Source organism: Delphinapterus leucas, chromosome 4, assembly GCF_059928025.1.
Source record: "Delphinapterus leucas isolate spDelLeu-1000000601 "Yukka" chromosome 4, BTC_Dleu_Yukka2, whole genome shotgun sequence".
In the NCBI taxonomy this organism is placed as follows: domain Eukaryota; kingdom Metazoa; phylum Chordata; class Mammalia; order Artiodactyla; family Monodontidae; genus Delphinapterus; species Delphinapterus leucas.
In genome coordinates, this window is record NC_143132.1 from 16,174,905 (window position 1) to 16,180,904 (window position 6,000).

A 6,000-nucleotide genomic window follows, 5' to 3' on the forward strand; every position below is an offset into this window, starting at 1 on the left:
TTTAGGAAAAAACAAGAATTTTCCTACTGAAAATATATGAGTTCTTTCATGTTCATTGATTTCTGGGCAAACAGGACTGCCTGAGTAGGAAAGAGAAGCACAGCTGATAAATTCTCTGCCCTTTAGGGAGGCTCCATGATTTTTAATAACCCCCAATTTCTGCTCCCCACCTCTCTCAATTTCCTTTGTACCTACTCTGGTGATAAGCTTACTTTCATATCTGCATTAGATTACCTAGGGTTATCAAAAGTCATAATTATTTAAGAAGAATTTTATTTTATTTTATTTATTTAAAAAATTAAAAAAAAATTAATACAATTTTTAAAGGTTACTTTCCATTTACAGTTATTACAAAATACTGCTATATTACCCATGTTGTACAATACATCCTTAAGCCTATCTTACACCCAATAGTTTGTACCTCCTACTTCTCCACCCTTATATTGCTCGCCCCTCACCCAGCCAACTGGTAACCACTAATTTGTTCTCTATATATGTGATTCTTTTTTGGTTATATTCACTAGTTTGTTGTTTTTTTTAGATTCTACATATAAGTGATATCATACAGTACATGTCTTTGTCAGATTTATTTCACTTTGCATAATGCCCTCCAAGTCCATCCATGTGGCTGCAAATTGGAAAATTTCATTCTTTTTTATGGTTGAGTAGTATTCCATTTTATCTATCATCTATCTATCTATCTATCTATCTATCTATCTATCTATCTATCTATCATCTATCTATCTATCTATCTACCACAGCTTCTTTATCCATTAATATGTTGATGGACACTTAGGTTGCTTCCATACCTTGGCAATTGTAAATAACCTGCTGTGAACATTGGGGTGTGTGTATCTTTTTGAGTTAGTGTTTTTGTTTTTTTCAGATATATACCCAGGAGTAGAATTTCTGGGTCATACGGTAGTTTTTTTTTTTTTTGAGAAACTTCCATACTCTTTTCCACAGTTGCTGCACCAGTTTACATTCCCATCAACAGTGTACAGGGGTTCCCCCAAAGGATTTTATTTTAGAAGTCATATGATTTTAATGTACAGTTAATATGCGATATGCCTACATAGTTAATTTGTAAAATACCTGTCATTTCACTAGGAGACTGTATTCGTTTCCTATTGCTACTGGAGCAAATTACCACAAAGTTAGTGTTTAAAACAATATACATTTAAAAAAAATTAATTCATTTTTGGCTGCATTGGGTCTTTGTTGCTGTGCGCGAGCTTTCTCTAGTTGTGGAGAGTGGGGGCTACTCTTTATAGTGGTGCACGGGCTTCTCATTGTGGTGGCTTCTCTTTTTGCAGAACACGGGCTCTAGAGTGCAGGCTTAGTAGCTGTGATGCACGGGCTTAGTCGCTCTGCGCGGCATGTGGGATCTTCCCGGACCAGGGCTCAAACCCGTGTCTCCTGCATTGGCAGGCGGATTCTTAACAACTGCGCCACCAGGGAAGCCCAACAATATACATTTTTAATCTTACAGTTCTGGAGGTCAGATGTCTGAAACGGGTTTCACTGGGCTAAAACTAAGATGTCAGCAGGGCTGGCTTCTTCTAAAGACTCTAGGGGGAATCTGTTTTCTTACCTTTCCCAGTTTCTAGAGGCTGCGTGCATTCCCTGGATTGTGGCTCCGCCTCACTCCAGTCTCTGCTTCCTTCATCACACCTCCTTTGACTCTGACCCTTTCACTCTTTACCTCCTCCTTTCACTTTTAAAGGCCTTTAGTGATTACATTGGGTCCACTCAGATAATCCAAGAAAATGTCCCCATCTCAAGGTCCTTGACTTGATCACATCTGCGAAGTCTCTTTTGTCCTGTAAAGTTAACGTATTCATAGGACATCTTTCTGTGAAAAAGGGCCAATATTCTCTTTACCGTAGGAATTTTCAGAATACTTATTTCTGTGCCATGATAGAAAAGGGTCCCATACTGTCTCTATCTGTTTGTATGAAGGCCAGGATGAAACAAAAGACTACAGTCTTTATCATTATTATTGCTATTGTTTAGAAAAGATACAAATTGTATTGCTGTTCTTTTTTGAATTCCCTGGTAAAACTATGGTAATTCAACACTAACAGACCTCTTGGCCTACTATGGAAGGAATCACCCTGAATTCAATAAATAAACCATTCGTAAAGAAATCATTAGTTTAGGAACCAATTGGCTCAGACTGCGTGAAACTACACATGTATTGTTATAATTAAATCGCTGCATATTGTTTCAGATTATTATATGTATGCATACACAGTACACATAAAATAAAGGCACATTTAACATTCACACAAATCTAAACCAATCACTGGAAAGTTTACACAAAGGTTAGTCCTGCCAGGCTGTTTTTTTGAATTTATCTACCTGTGGATTTTATTTGATTCCCTGACATAGGGCAAGTGGAATAAAATCCGGACCACTGGTCCAAGTTTCGTCAGCCATAATGAATGATACAGGTCATTGAAGACGGCCATTTCATGCGATCCCCTGACCCAAAAATCTCCATTGATTCCTCGCTGCCCCCTTTAACTTTTCCTGTATTGTCTCCACCTTGTCTGTTATATGAACATCACCAAAGCTGTTCTTTCCACTTTTCCCTGACATCCTTAGTGATTTCCAGTATCCCTGTCTTTTGTTATCTTATATTGCCCCCTGCTAGAAGACGCTCCCCTTTTCTTCTCCATTAATCTTAAATCACCAACAAATCTACCCACAAATCAGATTATTCTGACTTGGTGATTCCTATAGCACCCAGGATGCACCTTATTCACTTGTAATTTTGAGCAAGCTCTTTTTATTTGTGGCAAGGCGCAACTTTTTTTTTTTTTTTTTGGCGGTACGCGGGCCTCTCACTGTTGTGGCCTCTCCCGTTGCGGAGCACAGGCTCCGGACACGCAGGCTCAGTGGCCATGGCTCACGGGCCCAGCCGCTCCGCGGCATGTGGGAACTTCCCGGACCGGGGCACGAATCCGTGTCCCCTGCATTGGCAGGTGGACTCTCAACCACTGCACCACCAGGGAAGCCCAAGGCGCAACTTTGAAATGTTAACTAATGTATTTTTTTCCTTTTCTGGTAACTATTTGCCCCCTCCTTTTGAGGCAGCTGTCAGGGCATTAAAGTTGTATTAACTTGTACAAAGGGTGCAACAGCCAAACCAAAGAGTTAGTTCTCAGTTTTGGGGTTTCAAAAGCTTGGCCTTTGAATTTCACACGGCAAGGTTCAGAAGGACTTGGGGGTCAGAAAGTCTATTCCAAAGCCAGTGAACTGTAAACTGGTGTGTGTGTGTGTGTGTGTGTGTGTGTGTACCCTGGGGGTTCACAGACTTCCAGATCTTTTAATTCCCTAGGTCCTCTTCTCAAACTGATCTGTCTATAGACACACTTACCATCTGCAGGATTTCTTGTTTACTTTTCACACTTGTTCTTTTCCCATTTCCCCTCTTATTCATGCCTATTCTTGCTATGATGGAAAAACTCCCGAGAGCCAAAGCAAGGGACCCTGTGAAATACTGATGTTGAGAAAGCAAAGTGCTCTGATGACTGGCAAACACATCCTTTTCAACTCAGATGGCTTCTAATTCTTTACCCTAAACAAAATTGCTCTAAAATTATCATGAGACTTACTCAAGATTATTCCAAATAATCTTTGATGATAGACTACTATGTTATGTTTAGAATGTGACTCCGGAAAAGTTCAAAGAACTGAAGGCTGTTGCTATAACAAAATCTATTCCATTCCCAGCTACTTATTATTTTTTGAAAAGTTCTTTCAGTGCTATTTATTAAGATGAGGAATAACACTAAAGATGACCTTTGTCTCATTCTAGTAATAAAATAATATTCCTGTATGAAGAGATGAACTAATTAGGAAAAACAAACTAATCCTGTCCATTTTATTAAGACATGAATTTCTGCTAGCATTTGAATTATTCTGTTTATTTATCAACATTAAAATATATTTGTATGTTTTACTTAATTTTGTACTAAATGAGAAGTGTTAGAGAGCTCTTCAGAAGAAAAATTTAAAAAAACGTTTGAACTGTATGGTCACAGGAAATTTTTAAAAATGTCAATTTATATCCTTCTTTTGAGGGAATTATTATAAGCGTATTTAGCAAAATTCTTTCAATTATAATGTTATTGTATTAGGATAAAGTTCTATGGGGATAATGGAATGGAAATAAGACTTCAAGGAACATTATAAAACAAGATACACATACATTTATATTTTTAAATGGAAAATGGTGAGTAAAAAATTCCTTTGGAATTTAGATTCCATTGGAAACATTTAAAAGAGTGGAGTAACAGTTTTATTTTGGACTTTCAATATTTACATTTCACTGAAAGTCACATCTAGCAACCGCTTAAACTTTTGATAAAAACCATATAAATAACTTAAAAATGAGTTGTAACTAGTGGGTATAATGTCTTGAAATTATTTTAGGGACTAGATGAGCAAAAAGGATTGAAGACCAGATCATAAGAGTCATTCATAATTATTTAAAAGCAAGATCTCAAATGAGATTAACAACCTATAGGTTGTGGGTAACAGAGAATGCTGATTTGAAGAGTGACAGTGCCTGGACTTGCCTCTGACAGTAGGTGGGAACTGGGGTCAGGAGATGATAGAGTTTGCAGTGTCCAACCTGAGAATTGGCAGAATCTAAGTCCTCACTCTAGTCTGCAATTCCTGGGTAGCCAGTGATGGGTGGATAAGAGCAGGAGAGTAGAGATGGCTGTGTGGGAGAAACACCTAGGATTTATGAAGTTCCATTCATATGGTTCTTCCTAGTGTCCCTCTGGGTCTGGAGCCCAGTTGCCCCACAGCACTTACCCATCTCATTGATGCACCCTGTTTAGCTCACCTCCCTTCCCTGGCTCACTTTCCACACTGCCTGACTTGTGCTTCCTGAGACCATCCCCCAAATAAACTACCTGCCCCCAAGCTCTGTTACAGGATCTGTGCCCAAACCAAGATATGTGCCATAAGTTACTTTCTTAAGTAGAATAAAATTAATTTCAACTCAACTTAGCATGCATTTATTGAGTGCATGCTAGGTTGTCTCTAGGGATACCCTAGAACTATTAATTAATTAATTAATCAGAACGGAATTGTCAGGAGTATCAGCCGATTGATTCTCTGTACTGTGTGTACATAAAGAGATTTGGGAAAAACTGACCTTGAAGAAATTAATCTTAAAAAGAGATGAAATGTGTAGTGAGAAGCTGCTCTGTCAAAAGCCGGAAACCAAATGCAGAGACATAATAAAAGTTGAATATTTAGTGAACTTCTTTTGGAATAACCACAATTTTTCATTAAATATTTTTTCCTTATGAAATTTGCTGCTGTTCCATCATGGCAATGAGGAATCATAAAAGAACCCAAGTGTAGTGTCTGGTTTTAAAACAATGGTTAAGCTTTATTTGTAAGGGCAAATGAGAGTCATGTTCTATTATGGAGTTAATAGGAAATAAGCAAGATTTCCCTCTTAACTTCCATTATGGCTCATATGAATGCTGGTAATGCAATTATGTAAATGTCTGGCTGAGGTTTGGAGTGCTGCCTTTATTATTTAGCTGTAAAGTTATAAAATGTCTAATTTACATATTACTTTTTTTTTTGCAGCCGTGGTCTAAAGCCTATAAACAAGGCTTTATTTTTCAGAGAAGTTTTTTAAAACAGAGGCTTCTGGCAGTGAGAATATATAGTCTTACCCTGCATTTGGCCTTGAGCTTTGAGCAGGGAGACATGTTTATAACTCCAGCTGGAGAAAACCAAAATTAGAGAGAAATAATAAGTGTGTTAATAACTTTATAAGTTATTAATGAGTAGAGCCAGAGGGCTTGGAGGGGGACCTCAGTTTCGAAAGTCTCTTGGATAGTTTTTCTACATGTGTGATCTTGAGCAGAAAACATGGAAGCCTCTTGTGACACTCAGAATCATCACTGAGGCATTAGTGTCAGTTGGTTTGCTTTTTGATGCTCGAAATTACTAAGTTCT